The following is a 13,957-nucleotide window of genomic DNA, read 5'->3' as shown; positions in this document are numbered from 1 at the left end:
AGACTCGTTAGAAAACAATTTCGATGTATCTTTACGAATAAAAATTAAGATGTTGAATTTGTGAAATAATTATTATTATAATTTATACTCGTCATCCACATTTTCTAATCCACATTTCCAAGCTTCTGTCCCAAAAACTGTTAATCGAAATCGATCTTAAATCAATCTCGTTCCACGAGAATATTCTTAGCTTACAGAAAACTCATTGTAGTTCCGTTTTCGCAATAAGCTACTTCCAGAACACACGTACACGTGCACGATCTCGAAAGGGAGAAGAAGCGCAACAGAAACTCGTGATTTTGTCGATCTAATATCTGGATCGATCTAAATGAACGAAAAAAGAACTTTGAAACGATGAAAATAAATTCTATATTAGGATATTGGATGGAAACTGGATCCTCGTGGATCATTTATAAATCATTTATGGAGACCATGTGGATTGGGTGCACGTGGCTCGTGAGGATCAAAGGATGATCCCTTGATCGAAATCACTTTGTCGGGTCCCTCGAGCAGAGAGATGCTCGATTTGCTTTGGAGGTTAAGTGGTTGCTTCCTTGCTTATCTTCCTTGTGATTCGTGTATTTTTAACGAGGAGAAAGTTATGGGTTTTGTCCAAGATTCCAAGAGTATCGATTTTCGAGGTATCTAAAAAGATGGTTTGTTGATTATTAAAAATAATTAATCAAAGGATTTTTCATTCCAAGAAAGACGATCGTGCGTCCCTTTTAATTTCTTCCCCAAGAATACTATTTAAAATTAAGTTTCGGAGCATATCGTCCCAAGGTTTTTCATTTTTGCCATCATTTTTAACGCGTTTCACTTCTTCCTCATTTAAGACTTTTTATCTTCACAGCGAATGCTATTAAAACCCTTCGAGGAATACTATTTAAAGCTGCCCCATTCTTTCAAGAATACCATTTAAATATGATCCATCCCTCCGAGAAGACAATCTTTCACGTTTTCTAACATAAATAAACGAGTTATAATTTAGATACAATAAATCAAAAGGAATAGATCAAAAGCAAGCTCCCAATATTATTCTTTAAAATTCAATTATTCTCATTCTTCTGAAAACTTCTAAACTAACCTGCATCACCATCATCTCTATCTCCCCCAACAATATCTACTATCTTCACAGATTCTATATCCTTTTTCATTCAACAAATCATCCCATCAAAAAAATGATCCTCGATTATCTGCATAAACTCGTAAAGTGAAGTCCCTTCTCAGCTGAGTGAAAGTTCACACGTTCGAAGGATTCGGTTCGACACGTGTCTGAACCCTCCCCCTCCCCCCCTCTTCGATGGCAAACGATGGGCTGCTCTGCACAACGTTTCCCAGAGTCGTTATCCGATCGTTCGTTGTAAGCAACGTCGGTCGGCGGGGTGCCTAGATACAACATCTTCTTCTGCTTCTCCCCCCCGTGCGAAATCTAATTTTGCAAAAGTGGGTTACGCCGTTCGCGATGTAGCCTTGCTCGCCGTCGTCTGGACCGGCTTTATCTCCCTCCTTCCTTCTTTGTCACGGATAGATTGTTATTACGAACTGGGTCTTAAACTGGCCTCCTTGTTTCCTCGTCGATTTTGCGCGTTAACCCAGCGCGAATCTTTTTTCTTTTGTTCGAATCTGAATTTGTCATTTTATTTTATCCTTTTATTTATTCTTCGGTTTTCTTTGGATCGATAATCTTAAAATTCTTAATAATCCGTTAAGAGTTGTTATTCTTAAAGCGGGGTTAGTTGATAAGGAAGGTTGTGCAACGGGGGAAGCATCGACGAATGGTGGAATTTTGGAAAGATTGGAATAGTAGGGGGAAAAACTCAGAAATAAACCATCGGGTTTATTTATTGACAATAAGTGTGAAAAAATATATTTAGCTTTTGGGGCTTGAATCTATAAAGATGAATGGCTAAAATAAGCGAGCTGTCAAACGATTGTTGTATCAGGCTGTGTTCACTGTATGTCAGACGTGTCTGTATCAAGTGGATGAACGTAGGTTATTGACTGTGTGTAACCTCGATATCGAAACTTATATAAAAAAAATAAAAAAAAAAATTTCAATAAAGTTTAATCACTAATCACCATGTTATAACAATATTTAATTAATTTCGTTTCGAGTTATTTAATAAGGAATAAAATTCAAGAAAGCAAATCCTATTTTCCTTTTTTTTTTTTTTCAAATCTTTTTTTCTAATCTCTGAAATAAAGAGAAATGTTCGAATCGATAATTAATAAATTGTAAACAGCCGAGAAAGCTCGAGAGAAGAAGGTGGAGAATTTTAAGAGTTCAACGAACGTTTCGACGAACGTTTGGAAGGGTTAGGTTAGGTAGATAGATATTTCCTGCTGCTTCTTCGTTAATTTCTACATTTTTCCTTTCCACTCTCCTCATCCCCATTTGTCCCACCGTTTTTAATCTGGCAAGTTGCCAGAACTTTGTCAGAAATTATTAAGCGAGAAATATGATCTTGAGTCATCTCGAACATTGTACTAGTTGAAGAGTTCCATTTTCAGGCGTGACCGTTTTCGCCTTGCATTAGAGCACTGGCGGGAGACAAATCGCCAAGCTTCCGATGTTCAATTGCCTTATTTATCGCGCAGCCTTGTCCAACCTTTGACAACTATGTCGTATAATAGTTGGGACTATTAATACGCTCGAGGAAGACGAAACGTGAACACCTGGTGAACACCGACTCGATAATCGTCTATAACTCGGCCGAGGGATCTGTCTATTCATAGTCATCTAGACTAAACTATCTATTTGGATTATAATTTGGAAAATTCTGTTCATTAAATTGTTTTCGACAATACTCTCTTCGTATCGTATAAAATTATGTATTTGTCTTTACAACTGTTGCGAATCAAATTTCGAACTTCGAACCTTTCCACCATCATTGACAACCATCTTAAATCTTAATAACAATCGTAAACTATAAATGTTTAAATTAAGTACAGAGTTGTATATACACAATGTTGCAATAAGCATGGTATTCTGGTGTTTGAGAGATTGAAAAGCGCATTGCCAATAAATCTGAAATAATTGTATCGAACGCATAAATTGTGAAGAGATAAATCACTCTTTCTAAATCTTTTCGTTAATTTAATAATAACTTATTTATTAATTTTTTCCATCATCAACAACAAAGAAAAATATATATATATATATATAAATGTGTGTGTTTCAAATCAATGTGCGAGTGTATCGTTTCGAACAAACTTATCGAGGAAATGAGATAAGAGGCATAGGGGAAGAGCAATTGGCCACACTGAGAACTATTACACTGTTTCAGGAACGTAGGGTGTAATTAGGTCGAGTGGATCGATTCAGTATCGAGAGTAACGAGGTTGGGAATTTGTCTGTCGGTGTTTATGGCTTCCTATTTCTACGTCTGAAAACAGACGTCTGATTGACTATGTCGGAAAGCCTCGGTGCAGCTAAATTAAAACGTGACCCAGATGGTCCGGAACAGTGGTAAATGAGCGATGAAGGATCGAACGTGAATGACGTGGATCGTGCCGTGGACACAATGCTCGCCAATCTGTGTTAAAATCTGCGCCGAAAACACGACCGTATCTCTATGTATTTCTTGCGGTTTCAAAGTGCGCGCTCTAATTTTTTTTTTCTTTCTTTTTTTTTTTATATCCTGCGTTTCCTGGGATTAAATTGTTGTTATAATTTAAATTTATATAAAGATTATGTTATTGGTTTCGAAATTTTCATAACGAGAAACGTAACGTTACGGAATAGTTATTACTTTATAATAACTAGGTCACAAAATATAATATTTTCATGTTAATATGTTAAGCTTATCGCTTGGATGAAGGCGCTTCAGTGACTGTCATTGCACTATAAATACAAATGACGAAACTACCCGAACTACCGACCTTAGTTTACGCTAATATATATATAGATGCATTTCTTAAGACGTGATAATAATTATTAAATTATTAAGCAATTTCGTAATGAGTTTGCATTACGAAAATAATTATTTCAAATTCCATTTGAAATTACATTAGAATCTCTAGGGGGAATTCTAAATAAAAAAAACTCTATACAAAAATATTAAACATCCGTACAAAAAGAAAGAATCTCCACTAATCGCCTAGATCCGAAACAACTAAATATTCTAGAATTCCCTAAAAACATTCCAAAGTAACTAAACATCTTGAAATATCCCCCAAATATGAAGTTCCCCAGAAATAACCTTAAAAACTTTTCGAACGAGGCAAAAAGGAAGGAAAAATCTTGAAAATCCTTAAAAATATCCGATCAAGGTGACTTGATCCCCCGAAGATTTAAAAAAACTTGCCAATAAAAAGAGACGGTGTTATCCCCGGAATGTTTCTTTCGACAACGCTTCTTCGTCCCGAGGCGAAGAAGAGGCTCGGTTTCACCATGTGGTTGTCGGTAAAATAAAATATTCCCACTTTCCATGTCGTTTCGCGGCACACGTATTCCGCGGCTTCCTCCTCCTCCTCCTCCTCCTCCTCCTTTGGATCATCGGCCGTGCACAAGGGAAGACACAAGAGGGCATGACGTACGAGCCAGATTGGCAATAAATTCCGAGGCGAAATGGTCGCAAATAATTCTCACTCCGTTCCCCTCCGGAGTGGCCTGAGGGAGTCGCGTAGCAATCACACCGTTGCTATTTCCACCAGCAATTCTTCCCAACTTCGATCGAGGAAAGTAATCGAGAAACGATCCTAAACGATCCTCGACCAATTTTTCCCGTAATTGAGAACATCTCTCTCTCTCTTCGAGAATCCATCTCTCGAGGGACTTTCATCGAATGCGTCCAATATTCTATATTTATATCTTACGACGAAGAAACCATTTCCACAAAGAAATTCGTAAAACGCCTAATGAACGAAGAAGAAGAGAACAAATTTGAGGATAGAAAATTTATCAAGACAATCCGATTACACGGAGGGGCGAAATATCTTGGAATTGGCTCGAACAAGGCTCGAAGCCAACATTGTTCCGAGTTTCGAGATGACTTGGGGCCATCCGGGTAAATCCGGCATCTTTTGATATACGGCCGAGTCCTCGAGACTTTTTTTTTCTTCTTCTTTTTTTTTCGGATATCCAACCTCTCTGGACGGAGGCTGGCACGACGCCCAAGGCGCTTCCGGGTAATGCGCAAAGGCGTTTGATGACTTGGAGTCAGCCGCATCAGCAGGTGTGCGTTTAAGGTGGAAGGGGTGTAAAAGTCTCGTAAAACTGGTATCACGTCGGCGTGACTTTCTTCGTGATCCTACTATTACTACTACTATTATTACCACCACGTCAAACTACTACGATGGGCCTTGGAGCAGTGATTATTTTTCGAGGAAACGGATTTCTGGAAAATTTGCCTTCGAGATCGGGGAAATCACGGATCTCTCTTTCTCTCTCTCTCTCTCTCTCTGGTTGTTTTTGCTTTTTTCTTTTTTCTTCCTTCTGCTGTCGAAACGAGGGTGCTTATAAATTATTCCGCGCGAGCAGAGGCGATATTTCTTTTCGTCAAAGATTTCCTTGAAGTCTACCTGGGCTCGTTTCGCGAATTTTAATTAGATTTTCTTGCCTCTGCGCTTTTCCCCTTCCTCTTTGTTCCGATTCTTTGCAAATTGTTCGCCTTCCAAACTGTTCATCGATTTATCATCGGTGCGCGTTTCGTGAAGGCAGCAGCAATTATTTCGACTCGACGATAAAACTAATACGAAATTACCTTTCCAAAAATTTCCAAAAATTTCTCATCTTCTCCTTTAAAAATAGTTGCAACGTGGAAGAAGTTATTACGCGTTTGAGAGTTATTTATTCTAAATAAGCTAGCTAGTCTCGAGCTGGACAAGAAAACACCCGTTATATGGACAAAAAAAAGAAAGAAAAGAAAAGAAAAGAAAAAGAGAAAGAAGAGGAAGAAGAAAAAAAAGAAGAAGAAACTTGCTCAGCGCGAGAAGTTCGAGGAAACGGTATTCAACGAGAAAAGAATTTTTCAATTAACGAGCGGGCAGCGGCAAGTGCACGCGCGCGTGCAAGGTGCAAAAGACAGACAGAACGCCATAAAGAAAAAGAAGACGTTTTCGTGCTTGAAATAACCATGACTGCCTACGACCCAGTTCCATGTGGCCAGTTTCTTTGGCACGGTCATGGTCGCAGCGAACGATACCGATTACGCGTCGAAACCGTCTGCCCTCCCGTCTGCCCCATTCTTCCTCGAAAAGAAACGGTTTCGCTGAGAGAGAGAGTGTGTGTGTGTGTGTGTGTGCGTGCGTGCGTTTCGAAATAAAATCAAAATTGACCGAATCGAAACGATGCTTCGTTCAATTTTCGTTCCAAGGATCGAAGGATGATGGAAGGAAATTTTTCTTTGGTCGATTTTTTTTTAATCGTTCGTCGTATATTCGCGTACATATTCGTTACGATTTATATAAAATTGAGATTCGTTTCGAAGATTGGAACTAATATTCTGGAAGGTGGAAGGTTCGTTCACCTTTGGGTGGCGAGTTTCATAAAAGCGTCATTTGTACTAGCTGCAGCGAACAAGCTAAAGACGTAGTAAGTAAGTAAGAAGAGGCTGTCAGAGTGTCGAATGGCTCGTGGAATGGCTCGTAGTTTCCTTGCATCCGAACGAAATGAAAAACAACGCGTAAAAACGAATGATATATAGGATATATATTGAGGTAAAATTTTATACAGGAGTGACAGTATTCGCATCGATGCTTGCGAAAAAATCGATATTGCGAAGGAAGATTCTTGTTAAAAATTTTATTGGAAGTGAAAAGATTTAAAGAAAAAAAAAGAAAAATCATCGAAGACGATTGTTAAGCTCGACTGTGAATGTAGCAATGGTTGAAGAAGAATAGCGATGTTGAAAAAAACGACGACGGTTTACAGTTTCATGCGTGGATGAATTTACTTCGAACTTACAGATTGATGAATGTTAAGTGGTAACGTGCGAAAGTAAGAGTAATGGCGGTGAGAGGTAATCTCTCGCAAGAAGAGAATACAATACCGGTAATAAAACGCATAAAACGTTTATAGTCGTTTTATTATAGAACACATTATATAATGCGTTTAATATTTCCAAGAAACACGCCAAAGAAATGTATGTTTCTATCGAGTAAAAATTAATAATAGCTTAACGCGAATTTGTTCCTTTCCTGAGCATTCGTTGAAATTTTACACGATAAAAAAAAGACAATCTTCCTTCGATAAAATAAACACACTCCTAAAAGATAAAATATTCAATTACTCTCCACTTCGCTTTCGTTCGTTCGATGCATCGAGAATATATTATACAGCATAAGCGTTATGTCATTTGAAAAGATTGAAACTTTCCAACTTTTATACGCATTCCTACGGGTTCACCATTCGCCAATATAATAATTCTTCGACAACGCGGTGAAAATATTTTTTCCACGGGCTTCCACATTTTCTATCGGACAACAATGGCCAGTACGAAAAGTGAAAAGTAAGCGTATACGACTTTCATAAAATTCCTACGGCAAACTTACCGACCGGGCGATCATTTCAAATCGCCGCGGTGCTTAACATTCAGCGAATTCAGTCGATAAAAAAGGGAGAAAAACGAAATGTCCTCGGCCGACCCGCGTCGTCAATCTTTCTTGAAAGTGGACGGGGAACGTGTCTCTCGTTGACTCGCGAGAAAAACTCAAGATTTAACGGCACGCGGCTATGATTTACGATTACATCTTTTTCCATCCATTCCTCTCTCGGACCATTTTCACCTTCTCCCTTCTTTTCTCGCTCGATCCAACTAAATGCTTTCGTCACAGCTCGTTACTTTCCATCTCTCTCGCATTTTTAATGTAATCTTATTAAATCTAACGAATTAAAGATTAATACAAGCTGCGTCAAGTTGATGCGATGAATGCACATCGGAAATATTGTTTACACGAACCAATGTATGTCGCTTATATACAAATTCCGACTTATTTTTAGGAAGAAAAAAATAAAAGCTTGTAATGTAGAAGACTAATAATCAAAATATTCTCAAAGAACGGCACACGTTCCGCTCTAAACTTCCTGCACTTTATATTTAACAGATGGATTTCTCGAGGACGCGTTTCGATCGATCCTCCTCGATTTCTTTTTCGAAATTTCCACTCGCGTCTCCGTTACGAGAAAAATTATATCCTCGATCATCCCCCAAATATATCCCTAGGGCGAAATTCGTGTTCGATCCGTCGTGTCGTTGAACCCGAACCCCCCCGTGTCCCGAGGAAGTTCAAATTTCATTCATTAAATCGTCCGGGCCCCCGGCGTCGTCGAAAATAGCCGTGTGAAAGAATACGAGATGCTCGTAAAAACGTGAACCTCGTAAACCTTTCCCCCCTCCTATGGGAACGTGCACGCGCGTGAAATCCGCCAGTCTGTGCAACTTCCACCCGAAAAACCCTTTCCCTTCTCCCTCTTCCCTCCTCTCCCCCATCGAAAACGACGAGCGAAATTCGACGAGGTTTCGAGAGAGGGGGGAGGGGGAGAGCTGCTGCTGGAAGGAATTGATTTACACCCCATTAACGAGGCTGTTGACGATCCGTGGCAATTAAAACGAGGAAGACAGCTCGTCGGTTACGTCTTTTGACGGCCTATTTTAAACGTGACGGTTTATGGCCAAGGTAAAAGAACGTTACGACTTCGCACGGGAGCAAGGGAGTGGCGTGAAAGGGGAGAACGTTGTTCCATCCATTTTCCACGGCTGGATGCTTTTTTTTTTTTTTTCTTTTCTTTCTTTTCCTCGTTCGTGATTTTTTCGAAAGATTTTTGAGGGAAATCACGGAGGAAAATTCGCAGTTTTCTTTCTTCTTCGGTCGGAATTTTCATCGATGTTTTTTTCGATTTTATCTGAAATTTTATTCCACCCGCGATTTTGTTATATATATATAAAATGGTGAGATATTCGCGAGTGTAATTAAATATTTATATCGTATAATTTTTACGATAGAAACAGGAAAGATTGAGAGATGAATGGGAACTTATCTCGAAATTTACAATTCGAGAAAAGCGAGAGAAACATTTGCAAACAATTGGTTATAGTTAAACAACAGATGCAGTTGTTAGCAACTGGCCATTTAAGTTTCTCTTTTCGACTTTCTTCTTTGTCTCAGATCGCACAAAGATCGTACTGAAACGAGCAATTATAAGTTCTTTACGACTCCTACGACGTAACTTTTATATAGAGAAAGAGAGAGAGAGAGAGAGAGAGAGAGAAAATTCAAAAAGAAGAAGAAAAAAGAATATTACGAAACAAAAAACTTGCCGCTTCGCATATACACGTTTCATTGAAAATTCGAAACGAAACTTCCAAAAGTATCTCGAAAAATTCAAATTTTATTTAAAAAAAAAAAAAAAGAAATTCAGAGAAATTAATCCAAATCTCGTGCAGAAATCAAAATCGAACGTCATCGAAAGGCAAACACGCGAAGCAACGACGGTCAAGGAAAGGACGAGGAAAGGCCGGCAAAAGAGACACCGGTTCTTCTCGGAAACTCGAACGTTTCTTGCGACCACGACCTTCGATCCGCCTCGAGAAACGGTGCAAGAAAGCGGGTTCACTCGAGTAAATCAAGGGGCAAAGATCGAAAAGCGCTAGACACTGACTAATCGTCTCATCTCTGTCGCTTGAACCAATTAAAATTCACGTCCTTTTTCCGCCCAGCCTTTCGACTCTCGTCACGGTGACGAAGTGGACAAGGAGTTAAGGGCAAGGGATGGTTACTTCTTTGTGGGGAGGTTGTTGGAAAAATATGAGGATTGTGAACAAATCGAATGAATATGAAAATTGTGAAAATAATTCTTACGAGAATCATAATTTAAAGGATTGTTTAGATTATTCGAAATTTTTGAATTTTTCTTAATTATCGTTCAATTATCTTTTTTTATCACGTTAAGCAGTAAAAATGAATGAGACGAGGGTATAGAACGAGAGTAGAATAGAATTTCATTCACGGTTCTCTTTTTAGAACGATGGAACAAGTTTGGAGGAATTCTACATCGAGATAATCCGATTTTCAATCGTTTACGTATCGATGCTCGCAACAATGGATCTATCATTGGAAGAAAATAGAGCGTTCCCTTCTTGATCAATTCGATTTCATCTACCGATAATATTACAAAAAGATTACATGCAAATGCAAATAGCAACGTGAATTTACGTCAGTTTCAAAAGAAACCTGAGACATTAAAAATAGACGCTACCAACGGTGATACATATCTCTCTCTCTCTCTTTCTCTCTCTCTGTCTTTCGTTTGCAACAAAAGTGACGCAATTTAAACACTATAAATTTGTGAGAAAAGAAAATATTCTACCGCTTTGCACACCGATAAACGAAAACTATATTGCATATAATAATATCGATGAAAAATTGTTACGAGATTACGAAAAATTTTCTTTCGAGTTAAAAAACTTCGGACAAAGTTCTAGAGAACTCTTTACGATTTCTTCGATCACGAGGAAAAAAATTCTAATTCTATCCAAATTCTTTTTACAAATCTCTCACAGATATTAAACACGAAAATTCTTTTCTTATTTATTTCATATTAGAAGAAAAGACATAATCGATATAAATCACAAAATTTCTACACTTTCACCGATTAAAAATAAAATCCCGCTAATAAAAATATTTCAAAATAGTCGATCTTCTGGATTTATCGAAGAAGACAAACTTGAAATAAAATTCAAAGCTTCCAAAAAAAAAGAAAAAAAAACGAACCTTCGCCGAAAGCGTCGTCGCTTTATTGATAAATGATTTTCGCACATGGCAGCGATTCACTCGAAACACGTTTCCTATAAATATTAAATATTGACCAAGGCGACCGGTGAAAAAGCGAAATTCCATGTTTTTTTTTCTCTCTCTCTCACTCTCGTTTCGGAAGCCGCCGAAAAACGAAAGTTTAAAAGGAACTCGTAAATCTCGAATCTCAAGAATTCAAATATCGATCTATCTTCGATTATTTTCCTTCCATGGAAATTGGCTTGCTCGACTCATGGATTCGAGGAATCGTTGCATCTATCGATCGTGATAATTAAACATCGTGAATTAAATCACGCTTCCCGTGAATTACGTGAAATTTTTCTTAGCTTAAGAAGAAACAAAATTATGATTGGAAGACTTTTCACAGAACGGTGGAAGGAATTTAGAAGAACGGATTTTGAAGAATGTGGATACAATTTTTTTCGTTCAAATTGGAATTTGAATGTAACTTATCTCACACGAATTCGATCCTAATTTTTAACTAGCGACGAATATTAAGCGAGTAGGAATTAAAAAATTATTGAAAAAAAACTTTTGAATTGAACTTTTTGAATTGAATCGAAGATTCAATTGATTCTATGTAATTGTGGGAAATTGTGAGAATTGGTGGATCAAGAGGATTGATTTCTCCGAGGAGATCGATCGTGAAACTGTCGGGTTTGTTGATGGCAGATATTTGTCGTGGCAAGTAGTGGAGATCGCGATATTATCAGACACATCCGCTTGAACATCTCACGATATAATAATTCCAAGTCGAATTTAAATTCTGTAGAAGTTTCATTAGAAGCTATAATTAATTTTATTGTAGAAAAAATTAAAGAATTGTGAAAAAAAATAAATCGAAATTGTTTTAGAATTTCTATATTACAAACCTCTGAAACTCCTTGCTTAACAATAAATTGATAAGTTGATGGATTGAAAATGTTAATAATAATATACCGAAATACTAAAAATAACATCTTTTTGAAAACCTAAATAATATATTAATTATCTCCTTAATACATCTGTTCTAACTCGATTTAATTATTGAATTACGCGTTGAATCGATGCAATAAAATAAAAAAAAAAAAAAAAAAAAAAAGAAAGAAATTTACTTGAAATTTAATATTGAAATTTCGAAATAAGAGGGAAAAAATAAAGGAAGATCGATTCGTCTAAGCTGTTTCCTGTTTAATAAACGGCCGACCTAGCTCGCCAAAGGTGTTTTTTAATCAATCACGTTCATTTCCATGCATCTGCATTCGCAGAATCGACAGAAAATCCGCCTCGTATACGTAAACATCCACGTACGGAATTCTCGTAATTTATGGAGGCAAATTTACGTCGGCTCGTTTAATCCTTTCGATTGATCGATAGACAGGAAGATAATATAACTCGTATTGTTGCGTGTCGTGACGGAAATACCTATTTATTTTAGAATTTCTTTACTTTGAACAACGAAACAGGGAAAAGTTAATAATTTCTTTTAACCGGTATCACTTGTTCCATTCCTAATAAAATACAACACAAAAAAATTAAACCACGTTAAAAAAGACATTTCGAATTAAATTGAATAAAACTATAATAATTAAAAAAAAAAAATCACTTGTCAAACCCTTATAATTTTACTCCTCAATAAGATTAAATCGACAAAAATGTCGTAAATTTCTTCACAATGCGTTCTATCAAATATCTAACCAACAAATCGATCATCATCCGAGTATTTCGAGTATTCTCAAGCTCCAAAAAAGGAAGAAAGGAAAGAAATCCATCCTCGACAAGGGGACAATCTCGATATCTCTTTGCGAGGAGGCAAAGGAGTGACGGAAGATTCACTCGCGAACTCGGTCAAGCGATACTACTTGGCCACGCGTTCGCCAAGATTATCCGGAAACTCGTTCTAGCGTGGCAAATGTCCAATCTGGACCTGGCGTCTATCAAATGCGCGCAGAATGCGGTCGTGAAAGCGCGTACACCGGCCGTGTCTGGCAACGGTCGAGTCGTGCATTCTTATCGAGTTGAAAAATTTTTCCCCGCCCGATTGTTATCTCTCCAAGTCCAAATGTAACCCGCTCCAACTCTTAAATGTATATTTGTTCGTAAACGTTTTCTATATTCGAGAAATGTAATACACGAAAATGGCTGACAATTAAACTCTTCCCTTCGACTCGTGGAAAAAATTGAACAGGACAGGAATTTGATTGAGGAGAGGGAGAGACGATCGAGCACTGACCATGCCCAACCAGTGAAGTCGAATAACCACAGGTTTCCAAGGGATAAAATTAATAGCGTCTCTTCTCCGTGTAAACGAGTCGAAATTCGGCCCGCTAAATCATCCGAGCCTCTCTAAACTATCAATTAGAACCCGGTTAATATCGGATTGGAAACCCTTTCGAGACTCGAGAATGCCCGATTACACGCTCGGATGAGAATAATTGATAGTGGTAGCTGTTGCGCGGTCAACAGTGCGGATAATCGGTGTTCCGGATAAACGAAATCTTTTTATTCTATTTGTCTGAATTCGTATAAGACATGTGTAATTATATCTTTGTTGCGAAATATCGAAAGTTGATTACACACGGTATATGGATATATTAGATAAATACGTGGCGCGTAAATATTTGTGCAAATATATTCTTGTTCGCGAGCGGACACTAGATTCAGGGTAAAGATAAAATAAATGTTAAGTTTCGTTATTCGCTTTAACTTTGTGCAACGAATTGTCGCGTATTATTACGTTCAGTTTATTTTATATTATTTACTTGAAACCGAATTTTCGATTAAAAATCTGATTGAAAAGTGAATATTACCGAAATTATCCTGTCGACGCGATTATTTTCAATCGAATAATTAAATTGGAAATGGATTTATTTAAAGAAAAATTTATCGACTCGTTGCATGTGAAATTACTTAAAAATTTAAAAGGGGTTGATTCATCTCCCTTGAAGTAAAAATATTCGTTTAAAGATCGGTCGAAAATCTCGAGAGAGAGAAGAAAAAGGGGGGGAGGGGTAAATAATCGAACAATCTGAAAATTCTGAAAGCAAGGCATCCAAACACCGTACACACCCATCATCTAAAAATAATCTCCTGCATCCCGGTTACAAGTCATCGTCCAAGTGACCTCTCTAGGGACGCAGATCCCGCTTAGAAATCGTTTTACCAAGAAAGAAACGCGAATTGCGCGAAAATGTTTGGCGCGTTCGACCATGCAACTACC

General features: G+C 37.7%; 1 protein-coding gene across 6 annotated transcripts in view; it reads right to left on the bottom strand.

Moving 5' to 3' along the window:
- The window catches only part of LOC100866087 (ADAM metallopeptidase with thrombospondin type 1 motif A), a 118,571-nt gene that overhangs the window by 60,527 nt on the left and 44,087 nt on the right, over window positions 1-13,957 (bottom strand). The gene's annotated exons all lie outside the window — the stretch shown is intronic.

The sequence above is a fragment of the Apis florea genome, unplaced genomic scaffold, assembly GCF_048593485.1.
Source record: "Apis florea isolate Af1SG1 unplaced genomic scaffold, ASM4859348v1 contig_1615_pilon, whole genome shotgun sequence".
In the NCBI taxonomy this organism is placed as follows: Eukaryota; Metazoa; Arthropoda; class Insecta; order Hymenoptera; family Apidae; genus Apis; species Apis florea.
The sequence above is the reverse complement of the archived record's forward strand: the minus strand, read 5'-3'. Positions and strand labels throughout refer to the sequence as shown.